Source organism: Psammomys obesus, unplaced genomic scaffold (assembly GCF_907164565.1).
Source record: "Psammomys obesus unplaced genomic scaffold, mPsaObe1.curated_primary_1811, whole genome shotgun sequence".
NCBI lineage: Eukaryota > Metazoa > Chordata > Mammalia > Rodentia > Muridae > Psammomys > Psammomys obesus.
The window spans coordinates 11631551-11644967 of record NW_026596034.1 but is presented as its reverse complement, the minus strand read 5'-3'; positions in this window follow the sequence as shown (position 1 = coordinate 11644967).

Genomic DNA, 13417 nt, shown 5'->3' with positions numbered 1-13417 from the left:
GACATCACATGACAGATGCTTCCATCCACAGGGGGAAATAGAAGGACTAGGGGACCACTCGCTGGTAAGACTTGACTATGGTATGTCCCCCAGAGGCCCACGTTTTGAGCACCTGATCCCCAGCTTGTGGTATTCTTTGGGGATATTAAAAAGTATGGTTAATTTATGATGGATGTGTGTGTATGTCTGTGTACATGAGTGAGGTTGCCTGCAGATGCCAGAGCACAGTGTTGGATTTCCTGGGACTGGATTAATGTGTTTGTTGTAAGCCACTGAACATGGATGCTGGGAGCTGAACTTGTATCCTCTGAAAAGCCACTCAACACCCTCAACCGCCGAGCCCTATTTTGGAATTTAAAAATTGATATTTACTTACTTATTTTGAGGGTGGGGGTATGTGCCACAGCATGCAAGTAGAGGTTAGGGGATAATTTATGAGAGTCAATTCTCTTCTTCCACCATGGGAGTCCCAGTGATCAAACTGAGGCTTGCACATCCGGGTCCTTTACTGGCTGAGCCATCTCTCCCATACATGTGGTGCTTTTTTGAAGTCTGTGGAGCCTTTAGGAGGTGAGGCCTCGCTGACAGATGTTGGCTACCAGTGGTGGGCCTTTGAAAGTTACAATCTTTGGTTGTGGACAGCTCTCTCTCTGCTTTCACCTGCCATGACTTTCCTGTCACCATATTCTGAGATCCTCTGAAGCCGTGAGCCAAAAAACCAACCCTTCAGAGTGACAGGAAAAGTTAGAACCACACCCAGTGGGGCAGTATTGCTATGCCGCAAGGTCCAAGGCTAATCAACTCACAGAGATTCGCCTGCCTCTGCCTCCCCAAGTGCTGGGATTACAGGCGTGTGGCACCGTGTCTGGTGCCTGTAACACTTTGGAATCAAGTAGCCTTCCTGAATTTTCTGCCTTTTCTTTGTCTTCATCCTTTGCTGCCCCAGGTGGTAATGTTTCTGCTGATGTAACAACCTTGTGTGGCAGAGACTTGAGTCACTAAGCAAAGGTTCCCCGCTAGGTGGTTCCTGGTCAAGCTCATCTCCTTCAGCCTCAGGGTAGTTGAGTAGTTTGAGTTATGTTCTAATCAGCCACCTGCTCATTGCCTCTACAGCCCCTGGGTTCCTGACAGTCGATTTCTTCATGAAGCTCCTCTGCGAAAACAGACATGCCAAGACCCTCTCTCCCCTCCCCCACCCTTCCACAAGGCTGGTTCGCTTAGCAGGCCCTTCCTCGGTTCACTGTTTACATCCCCCATCTCGCTCTAAGCGGTGAGGAGAGACAGGCCATGCAGTTAACACTGTTCTCAATAAGTTCACTGCGGACACTGTCTGCTTCCTGAGAAGCACCGTGAGGCAGGCAGGCAGGCAGAAAGAATAGCTTGGTAACCTGAGATTTGGTTGCTTTGGGCTGCACACATTCCTAATGCTAACACGCCTGGCAGCCCTTCCTGTATATGCTGTACACAGATTCTCCTGTGACCCATGCACTCTGCAACCTGTTAGCAACCTAGGACCCACACCTGCGCCGAACTGCCCACTCCTCTCCGAACTACGGAATCCGTTTCTCTTCCCCTGAACAACCATGAAACTTAGATTCTATTCATTCGCCTTCTCTTTATGTCTGGCAGGAGACTAGACACCACTCTGTGTGCTTCTCATGAAGACATCTGTCATTGGATCGGGGGCGAACTGGACAACCCAGGATGGTTCGGTTGAGATCCCGTATCTCCCAAAGCCCTTTGCCAAATAACGTTTGGGACATCAGGAACTGGGGTCATTTTTCTGGGGACATCAGTCCTCTACACTTCATCTCCTTCAGGTAACATGCACTTCAGGCAAGCTGCACACCCGCCTGGGCTCTCCTTGCCCGGTTCTTTTGATAGCGCTTCTCTCTCAGGTACACATTTGCCGTTGGCTGCTTCCTGGGACAGTTATTGGCCTTTATACCAGAACATAACCTTCACGAAGACGACTTTTTAATTTAATTTTATTTGGTTTTTCGAGACAGGGTTTATCTATGTAGTTCTGGCTGTCCTGGAACTTGTTTTGTAGACCAGACCAGCCTTGAACTCAGGAATCTGCCTGTCTCTGCCCAAATGAGTGCTGAAATTTAAGACACACACCATCACCCCTGGCCTGAAGACAGTTTATCTTATATTTTTTACCATGATGGAGTCTCAGCGAACAACAACAAAACAGTGCTGGGCACTTGGGAAACCCGAGGAGACAACCTAGAGCCTCGAAAGATGAGGGAGCATGTAGTCGCACATGCCACGCTCAGCAGAAGGCTGTAAATGGGAGGTAGTGTAGGAGCCCAGGGGAGGGGATGAGTCGCTCTATTCAGGATCTTGTCCCAGGTAACCTTCACAGAGTGGCTGTTTGAGCTGAGAAGGGAGGGGGAGCTGGTGCACAGGACAGAGCCTGGAAAGGGAGGAGAGAAAAGGAGAGTGTGAAGCAGAGAGGCAGGGCCTCTCTGTCTGTGGGTGGGCCATTGCCCAGCTTACACAGTGACACTTCTGCCCCCAACTGTGATTTGGAGAAAAATATCCTGTCTAAGCTTCTACTAGGAGACCAAATTTTATGACTTCCTCCAAAAAATATGGGGCAAGGGAGTCCCCCACTCACTCTCAGTGACGATGTCTGTCAAAACGCCTTCATGGGCTAGGCCTGGGTCTATTGGTTGCAAGCAATAAAGATTCAGTTCACACTAGCTTAATCTAAAAGGGTCAGTGGCTGTCCTGGAGAGTCTGAGCAGGGCAGAGGCAGAGCCCATCTCCCAAAGGGTGTGTCCGGGACTCTGTGACACCAGTAATTGGGTCAGACCTCTGCTAGTCTTTCCCTGCTGTGCATGGCTCTGATGGGGTCCCCACCCAAAGACCCCTCCCAGAATGGTGAGATGGCACCCAGCAGTTATCTCAAGACCCACAAGCCCACCAGAAAGGGAGCTGCACCTTCCCAACAGTGGCAGCTGTGTTCTGAGGTTCAAGGTTGGATCACGTGCTGATCTGTGAAACCAATCACATTGATCATGTCACCAGCCCTAAACCTGAACCACCCACAAGAGAAAAACATTGTGTGATTCTACTTACACAATCTGCCCAGAATAATCATATTCACAGAGAAACATCACAGAATGAATGGTAGCTGCCAGGGGCTGGAGGAGTGGAAGTGGGATGCATTCTAGGAGTAGAGTCCATTTGGAAAGAGAAAGAGTGTTCTACAAACAGGTGGTGATGATTGTACAATACAAATGTCCTCACGTTGTATTCTTCCAATACTAGCAAGAGCTCTGCCACTACTGGGCTACATTCCCAGCCCCCCCCCCCACCGTATTCTTTTCATTTTCCCAACATAATATTTCTATTCATTATTTGGGAATTTTACACAATGCACTCTGATCACACTTGCTTCCCATTCCTCCCGGGTTCACCTTCCCATCCTTGATTCTCCCTGCAAAAAGGAAAAAAAAGAAAAGAGAAAGAGAAAAATTCACCAAGTCCTATTTGTGTTGCTCCTATACTCATTGGACCATGGTCAAATGTTGGTGTACTTTTTGAAAACTCTTATTTACATTTTTTATATCTCTTCCTTGCTACTCCACCCCAATCCCTTCCAACACCCCAACACTAGGTATGAGAGAGAAAGGGTCAGTGAGAGAGAAGCTGCCGTTCTCTTAGCTGCTTCCTGCTGGTTAGGGTCTTCAATTCCTTGGAGCCAGTCCAATCCTCATTTCAGGGGGTCTCCAACTTCTTGTCTCATTGCAATAACGGCAATCAGGAGCCACAGGGGGGAAGCAGCAGCAGCTTTGTTCTTTCTCAGAGCTCCCCAACACTCTTGGGCTCTGCCACTGATTCTTTCTCCAGAGTCCTCAGATTTAAAACTATCTGCAGCTGGCAAAGAGCTCCTCTCAGAGCCCACATGAGGCAAATAGTCTGCTGCTGTGGACCAGCTGAATCAGTCCCACATCTGGGATTAAAACAAAAACATGTTTGAAGCTTTTAGCTCAAGCTCTGGCTTTAGTTTAGGCTTCAGCTCCTCAGCTCCCTGGCTCTTTGGACTTTGAGCTAGTAAGCCTTCAGCCTTGGGTTTTTTGGCCTTTTGCTCCTGGTCTGTCAATTGAGCTAGTGAGCCTTTTGGGTTTTCTCCATCTGGACCTTAGCTGGGAAGGAAGGTCAGCTAGGTGCTTTCTCTGCCTCACTGAACTAGCAGGTTTTCACCCCAGCATCTGGCTCCTGAGTCTTTATTGGTAAAATAGAACAGTTGGCATTTTCATTTTATAAAACATCATTTAAACTCCCAGTGGTCAGCCCATAAAGATAACTGGAGCCTTTCCCTACTCTCCTGTCAGGAGCCATTAACTGTGAAGAGCCACACTGTATTCTTAAAAGAGTTTAGATGGAGAGGAGAGTGGTGCTGCAGGACTTTAATCCCAACACCTGGGAGGCAGAGGCAGGTGGATCTCTGTGAGTTCTAGGCCAGCCTGGTCTAAAAAGTGAGTCCAGGGCTATACAGAGAGACCCTGTCTCAAACAAACAAACAAGAGTTTAGATGGTGGTTGGGAGTGTTAGCTCAGTGGTAGAGTGTTTCCTTAGCGTGTGCATGACCCTGAGTGAAATCTCCATAACCATGATAAAAAATGTATTAACTAGGTCTGTTTACTTGTTTGAAACATCACACGAGCTGGGCATGGCGGCTCATGCCTTTGATGCCAGCACTCCGGAGGCAGTGGCAGGTGGATCTCTATGAATTCAAGGCCAGCCTGGTCTACATAGTGAGTTCCAGGGTTACATCAATAGATCATGTCCCAAAACAAAACATCACACATTAGGTAAGACATCACTTTAGAGATGTAGTTTTGGGGGCCTGAAGTGATAGATGGCTTAGCAGTTAAGCCATCGATCTGTAAATCCAGCCCCAGGGAATCTAACACCCTCTTCTGGCTTCCTTGGACACCTGCACACATGTGTAGATACACAGATACACTTTAAAAAAAAATAAAATAGATCTCTAAAAAAGGAAATGTAGTTTTGTCATTCTGTCATATTTCATTAAATAATTATGATCTAATTCTCCCTCCCACCCCTTCCTCTCTCTCTCTCTCTCTCTCTCTCTCTCTCTCTCTGTGTGTGTGTGTGTGTGTATGTGTGTGTGTGTGTTTAGGATAGTCTCATTATTATTCCAGTCTGGCCTTGAATTTGCAATCCTCCTTCTTCAGAGTCCTACTTGCTGGGATTATCAGCGTGCATCAGCATAGCCCACTCTTATTAACCTTTAATCTACTGTTTGAACTTGCTCAGTCTGTGAGACTCATTTCATTTAGAATGATGTTTTCAAGGTTCATTCATTTTGGAGCATGGATAATAATTTCACCCTCTTCATGACAAAATAGTAACACTGCTCTCTAGTACGAGGACAGACTCCTTTGTGTTTAACCATTTGCCTGTTGATGGACACATGGGTGGTTTCCATCTTTTGGCTGCTTCTGGCCTGTGCTTTTGAATCTCAGATACAGCCGGAAGCGCTCAGCTGAGCCTGGGCTGAGCAGTAGAAGCTGGGCAGTAGAAGCTTTAGGAGGTCACCTCACCCCCTCTCCCTCTCGGCTTGCTGGGTGCCATGAATATTTCCACCGAAATGAAGTAGGATAGCAGGCTGCATGATTGAAACTTGAGCCTTGCTGGCTTGCTTATTATGCAGTCCAAGTGGGATTTTTGGGTGCTCCCTGGCTGCCCCACAAATGAGTGGTGCCCCTGGCTTCTAATCTGGGGCTGTGAGTCCTGTTCTCTCTCCTAAGGTTCCCCAGGCTCTGAGGTCATTTCAGGAGCTGCCTCTGTGACCAGAAGGACAGCTGGACTAGCTTTGTGAGTAGAGAAGCCATGGCTCCCTTTCACTCTCACTTCCTTTGCTCACGTGTTTGAGAGTCTTCTGAGTCCTTACATTAAGTTGCAGTCTGTCCATCTTCAGGACTGTAGAGCACGTCTATGTGCCATGATGTTTTAGTTTCCCCACTGACGGACAGTTGGTTTGTTTGCAGTATTTAGTTTTCCCAAATGGTATTACTGTGACTATCCAATGCTTGTCTTTTCATGAATAGATACATGTATTTTGTTAAACGAAGCTGCCAGGCATGGGTATCTCGTACATTTAGTTTGGGCAAATTATGCCAAATGGTTTTTTGATGGTATGGTTTATTTTTGGTTTACACTGATTTTGTTCGGTTCCCATGCTGAAGATAGAAAGGAGGGCCTTATGTGTGTTAGGTGGGTGCTCTAGCTAGGGTCCTAGCTTTTCAAAGTCATACTGTGTCAGCCCTCATCATCACTGTATAAGAGTCCAGGTTGCCCTGTGCCCACGTCAACATGTAGTATTGTCAACCTCTGCACTTTAGCCATTCCAGTAGACTGATTGATGTGGTATTGTGTCGTCTAATTTCTCTTTTCCTGAGAGCTAGTATTTGAAGTTGGACATGAGTTTTCATCCTTTTTTGTTTTGTTTTTAGACAGGGTTTCTTTGTGTAGCTCTGGCTGTTCTGGAACTAGTTCTATAGACCAGGCTGGCCTCAAACTCACAGAGATCCTCCTGCCTCTGCCTCCAGAGTGCTAGAATTAAACCATGTGTCACCACCACCACCACCTGGCTGTGTTTTCATCTTTTTATTGTTTGCCGAGATGTTTCTAAGTAAAGTAATGGCCAAGTCATCTATGAATGTTTTCCTGAGGATCTCTCTCTTTTTTATATACTGTTTTGCAGAATTGCATATGCAGATACAAGGCTTGTCTTACTATTTTCTCCTGGAGCCTTGCTTTTCCTTGTCACTGGGATACCTGGCAAGCAGAAGTGATCATTGCTAGATACTTTATAAGGTACTTGGAAGGTTTGCTTACAGTGTGAGTTTGAGAAATCACAGCCCTGTGGGGGGGAAAATGACTAAATCTGAATTAAATAACTTTACCTCCTTCCCCTCCCCCCAAGGAGTTCTGCTGGGTGACTGCCACCAGCACCCAAATTAGAAAATGCTGAGGTCATTTCAGGCTATTGTGGCTTCTTCAAATAGTACTTCCTTGTTTAAAATAAAGAACCAGGAAACATCAGGTAAAGGAGGTGCTTGTATGAGAACTTGGGCAGACAGGGACTCCCTTGTCTCCAAGCAATTGTTTTGGATAGAAAAAGAATACAGGCTTGCCTAGTATTCCAGCATGGGGAGGACTATTAGAAATGCCCAAATACTCTAATGTGAGCACATCCATCCAATGGAAAAATCACTTTTAAAATGAGACAAGGGTCTGGAGAGACGGCTCAGTAGTAAAGGACACTTGCTGCTCTTGTACAGGACCTGGGATCAGCTCCCAGCACAAAGATGGTTTATAAACATCCGTAGCTCCAGGTCCAGAGGGTCTGCTTGGCCTCTCCTGACCTCTGCTGCACCACAGGCACGTGTATACCGGCAGGCAAGACACTCATCACATACATAAGTCTACAAAAGAAATAAAATGTTTTTGGAAAGGGAAATTTATGCAGGAGAATACAGACTGAGGGGGGGACGGACCCCAAAAAACAAAACCCAAATAGGGAATAGGGCAGACCAGAATGTCATGAATAGATCTCTTTCTTGTCATATACATAATCTGTTTGGATGGACCACAGCAGAGGACAATGGAATTCCTTTGCAAGCTATCTAGATCATTCAAAACATTTAAAAATCCATCTGAATTTCCTATTAAAAAATAACTAGAAATGGAAAACTTTGGGAGGTGGTAGGCAGGACAGTTAGCTATCCAAAAAAAAATAAAAAATAAAAAATACTGATATCCAGAGACTTATATAGACTGTTTTTTTTTTTTTTGTGCATAATTTCAATTTTCCTAAGCATTTGTATTTCATCCTTCTTCTTGGACAACTTCTCAATTCTGGAAACTCACTTGGCCTGACTGTGTACTTGTTCTGCTTTTGTGGCTGCTGTTAATCTCCTGTTGTATGCAGTAGTGAAACCAAATGTATGCTCTAAAAGAAGTTCATTATCACATAAGAGTTACATTCATCGTATGATTTCTACTTTTACAGGAGCATGGCTTGGAGCATTTTTATTCCACTGGATGGGAAAGGCCATGGCAGGTGTGGCCCATCTCCTGTACCCCTGGAGCAAACTTTGGCTACGTGGCTGGCCTGGCTATCTCACCACTCTTGAGAAAGCGACTTACAAACAAGAACAATTAAGAGGAGAAAGGGGAGAAGTTATTTCTTTGTGCAGATTCCATAAGGGCTTTGCAGAAATGTATATGGCCAAAGCCAAGCAAACCATTTACAGCACTGTTGTTTTTTAAATGTTGTTTCAACATGATGTGACTGTAGCTTTTAAATGATGAAAACCCTGAAAGAGTGTACCTTCTGGCTGAAATAAAGTATTTATAGTATTTTTAAAAAAGGAAAACTTTGAGCTGGGCATAGTGGCATACGCCTGTAATCCCAGCACTCAGGGAGGGAGAAACAGGTAGATCTCTGTGAGTTCGAGACCAGCCTGGTCTACAACGCCAGTCCAGGATAGCCAAGGCTACACAGAGAAACCCTGTCTTGGAAAACTAAAACAAACAAACAAACAAACAAACAAACAAAAATAAAGGAAAAACTGAACTATAGATGTGGAAAAGAAAACAATCATCCCAAGGGACGTAAGCAGCTCTTTCCTCCGAGCCCCTCACTGTCTCCACCAAAGCCATTCAAACATCTAAGCCATGCATGCTCAGGAGGCTGAAGCTTGAGGAACCTAAGTGGGCTACACAGTCAGACCTCTGAAAAAGAAACCTGAAGTAGGCCAAACAAGAAAACTACTTTTATCTGCCTCTTTACTATTGGGGTGATCCAAGGTGAGGAGCTAGTCACAGGATGAGGGTTGTCTCTTTTGGGGACACTGTAAAGGCCCACCTATGGCAGACCCGGGACCGGCATTTGCACGATTCACAGCATGTCTGGCAGGCCTGTAACATTTCCAGAGACCCTTGGAACAGTTGGAAACCTGCTTTCTTTCTTTTTTATAAAACCACTATTTATTGCAGGTATGTGTGTGGGCTGGGGATGCAGGCCACAGGACAAATTGCAGAAGTCAGTTCTTGTCTTCCTCCAGGTGAGTTCCAAAGATAAAACTTGGATCTTTGGGCTTGGTGGCAAGTGCCTTTATCTGATGAATCATCTCACCAGCCCCAAAAACATGTTTTCTTAGTCAGTAGAAAAACAAGAATACAATCTAGACTGGGTTATGTTTCTTTTCACATCAACATAGTCATAAAATTAAACTTTTCTGTGAAGTATGAATAGCAATGGCCCCCTTAGGCTTCTACATCTGAACACTTGGTCATTAGGGAGTGGCACCACTTGAGAGGGATTAGGAGGTGTGACCTTGTTAGAGGAAGTGTGTCACTGGGGGTGGGCTTTGGGGGTTTCAAATGCTCAAGCCAGGCACAGTGGCTCTCTCTTCCTGTTGTCCTGGGATCTGGATGTAGAACTCTCAACTACTTCTCTAGCACTGTGTCTGCCCGCGTGCTGCCATGCTTCCGGCCATGATGATAATGGACTAAACCTCTGAACTTTAAGCCAGCCCCAATTAACGTTTTCCTCTATAAGAGTTGCCATGGTGTCTCTTCCCAGCATTAGAACACTTAAGATAGTGTGTGTTACATGTTCATGCTTTTAAAATTGTGTTCATAATTCTTTTTAATGGAAAGACTTGGGAATACAGGTGTCTAGAACGTCTTCTTCAAAGAGACAGCACATATTTCAGACTGGGACCTACACAGTCCCTGTTGTTACTAGACTCTGCTTTGTAGCAGAGGCAGCAGCAGACCACAGACATGAAGGGGAGCAGCCAAGCTCAGTGCTATAGAAACAGATAGGAGCTGGCTTAGGTTGGAGGGCGTTAGTCTGCAGTCCCAGCAGTGCGTGTGCTCAGTGGATCAGTGTTTGCTGAGTGAATGAACGGACTGGCTAGAAGGCCGCTAGCAGGGCCTGATCCTCATCTAGTGGGGACAAAGGTTTTTACTGAGTCGATGTCAGTTTTCATGTCACTTTAGCCCTTGTTTGCTGTGTGACATCAAGCAAATTGCTGCCCTTTGCTGGGCCTCTCCTGCCTGTCAGTAAATGGAGGCAACATTCCCATTTGCCAGGTTGCATGGAATAGGTAAAACATTACAAAGTCATGAAAGCACCTGGAACAGGACCGGAAGATTCCCATGGGCAGCTTAGGGAAGGAAACAGCCACTTCTTAGAGGCCTGGGGAATGTCAACTTGGCACAAGAAAAAAGGGGTGGGGCCAGCCAACAACATGACCCGAAACACAAACAGTCCCCAGAGAGGGGCCGAAACTCTCAGGTTGTTGAAAACACGCTTGTCAAGTTTCTGTACTACCTCTGAGCGAGCCTGGGAAGGTGGCCCGGGCGGTCTCGGTTGGTGCTGCTGACAGGAGTTGGCAGTGCCCTGACTACCAGGGTAGCATTGAATGCCCCAGGCTGCTGACTGACCAGGTGATTACCCCAGAGGTGGCATATCAGGGGCTTGTCCTATGGAGGAGCCCCATGCTCCCATCTTACCTGGAACCATCTAACACCTACCTACGGCCCTCTCAGGGGTGGCCTGCAAGGGCAATTTGGAGATGTGTGTGAAAACAGACAGCACACAGTGCTGGGGCTTTAGGAAGCTCAGGCTTTCTGCAACTGTGTCAAGGTTTAAACTCACTCTAGACAGCTTGAACCAAAGATAGTTGTCAAGACCTAGAGAAGTGTGGTCAGGGCCCTTGGGCTCTAAGGGGATGTCAGGAGGCTATGCCAGCAGAACTGGGAACCTCTGCCTGGAGGGGGAGGGGTGTTCTCCTTGACAGAAGGAGGCTATTGGCAGAGGGAGTGTCTGCTAGCACAGTTCTGTCCCCTGGCCTAGGAGCTGTGCTTCCTCCCCTGGGCATAGAAGTGTCCTTCAACTAGAGAACCCAGGTCATGGGCCTGGGTTCTTCCCAGTACAAGAAAGCCCTGTGTGGGGACAGTCGTGTCTAGAGAGCAGAAGACCCTGTTGAAAGATCAGTAAATGGTCTGGAGAGAGCTCAGCAGGTAAGAGTGATTGCTGTCCAAACACATGAACCAAAATTCAAACCTACAGCAGCCACATAAAGGCCCAGTGGCTGTGCATGCCTGTAGTTCCAGTGTGTGAATGGGGAGTGCAGCAGTGTAGAGTTAGACACCTGGGGTCTCACTGGCCAGTCTTTCGGTTCAGCGACAAACTAAGGACTAAAGGGAAAACGAAAGGAAGACACTGAAAATCCTCTTCTGCTCTCCATATGTGCATATACCATGCACACACACACACACACACACACACACACACAAATTTAAAAGATCAGCAAGGGGCCAGAGACTCAATCCCAGCACTCAGGTAGAGTGAGTGCTGAGAGGAGGATCTCAAGTTTGAGACAAATCTGGGCTACAGGGCAAGACTACCTCAAACACAGCACAAAGCAAACCCTGAGGGGCGGAGTCACGTCCCAGCCAACCTTCCCAGGACTCCAGTATCCCCATCTGTCAAAGAGGGTAGCTGAGGACCACAGGTTTTAGAACTGTTCTGGACAGTTTGTAGTGGGTGGTAGTGGGGTGCAGCTGCCCCTCTCAGTCTGGGGACCAGGAATAATTGGCTCCTCAGTGGACCTGGCCTATCGCTGTGGTATGCTGGGTGTGGATGACACCGGATGTCCAGGAGGAGCCTGGGTGTTGGCTTAGAAACGGGGAGAGTGGAGGCTATTTCTGGAAGCCTGAAGCGGGGAGACACGTGGGTGTGAGAGGTGTTGGGCACTAGGGGTAGGAGAGAGAAACCTGAGCTAAGGCTGGAGCCCAGCACTTGGGAAGCTGCAGCAGGCCTGGGGTGGGGCAAGAGAAGAGCCTGACAGCTGGGAGCCGGGTGGGACCAGAGAACCCTCCCCCCAGGCACCTGTCCTCAGGCTCCTCTGACTTTTGGCCCCACCCCCATAAACACTCCTGGAGAGGCAGCTGAGAAGCAATACTATCCAGGGCCCAACCCCCAGCCCGGTAACAGCATTCCCAGCAGGGAGTATTCAGCACAAACCACAGGGAGCCTCCTGCGTCTCTCATAATACCGACTCTCAAGTCTCATAACTGAATTAGACATGGCTGCTAGTCCCATTCTACAGATTAAGGTTGTGGGTTCAGAGAGGTGAAGTGACCTGCTCAAGGACAGTTTTATAAATTAAGGAGCCATAGTCAGCAACTGGGTGCCTGTAACCATGAGGCTAAGCAAGGGGTAAGACTAGGTGCCAAGTTAGCCAGAGGTGGGTAGACACTCAGCTGTCTTAAGGGTGAAGGATAGGAATCTAGGAAAGGCAAGAGACCTAATTTGGGTCTTGAAGATACATAGTTCAGACTGGATGAAATAGACAGGGAAAGGTTTTCTCAGGGCAAAACCTTGGACATCTGGAATGGCATGAGTAGCCTCACTGGGGTCAGAGTTGTTTCATGGGATATGAGGGATCCCCTGATACTGTCCCACTGGCTCAGGGCCACTGTCCCAGGGCTCTCTAGCAGCTGAATGATAACTGTTTTCCTCCACCCTCTGTAGTTCCTTGGGTTGAGTTTGTAGTGGGGACACAAAGCCAGGACTTTGGAGGCAAAACTGAAGAACGCATGAGCATAAAAAAAGTCCCACTCTTCTCAGATCTACATAGAGGGTCCTGCAGAGGCACCGATGGCTCTGGGTGGACAGGAAGCCTGCCATTCCTCCTCCACTAGAGAATGGCTTCTGTGTGCACCACAACAAAAAGGCTTTTCTGCCAAGTGGAGGAGAGGAAGCAGCCAGGCTGGCTCAGTCCAATCCCAGCCTGAAAGGAGGCTCTGTCCTAGGCCCTGGAATCTTGGATGCATAGAATGAAGAAGGCTGGGGGTGGGTGGGTGTCCTATCCCTGTCTCATTCTTCATCAGCACCAGGTGGGAAAGGAATGACAGGGGTTTTCCAAATATGTCTGCCTACATCTGATGTTGGCATGGTGACTTCCAAGCTGTGTGGTCTTGGCCAAGTCACTTCTCCTGAGACCCACTTTCTTCCCGAATAAAATGTGAGAGGGAGCATGCTGGTTGGCCAGGATCATAAGCAATCACACTCAGACATGTCCAGTACCAGGCTCCTGCCATCCTCTCTTCTTCAGAGCATGCTACTCCTCTGCAGCCTTAACTTTGGGTCAGGGGTGAGCCCTGGCCTCCTGAGACTGCAGCTCCAAGTGTCACAGACAAGTAAAGACTGGAAACACTCAGTGGAGGATTATTGTGACTCATGTATCTTCTTGATGTCTTATTTTTGTAAAAAATAATTGAGAATTAGTAAAATGTTAAAGGGATGCTGAGGGAATGAGGGGGGAGGGAGGGAGCCCCTGATTTCTTG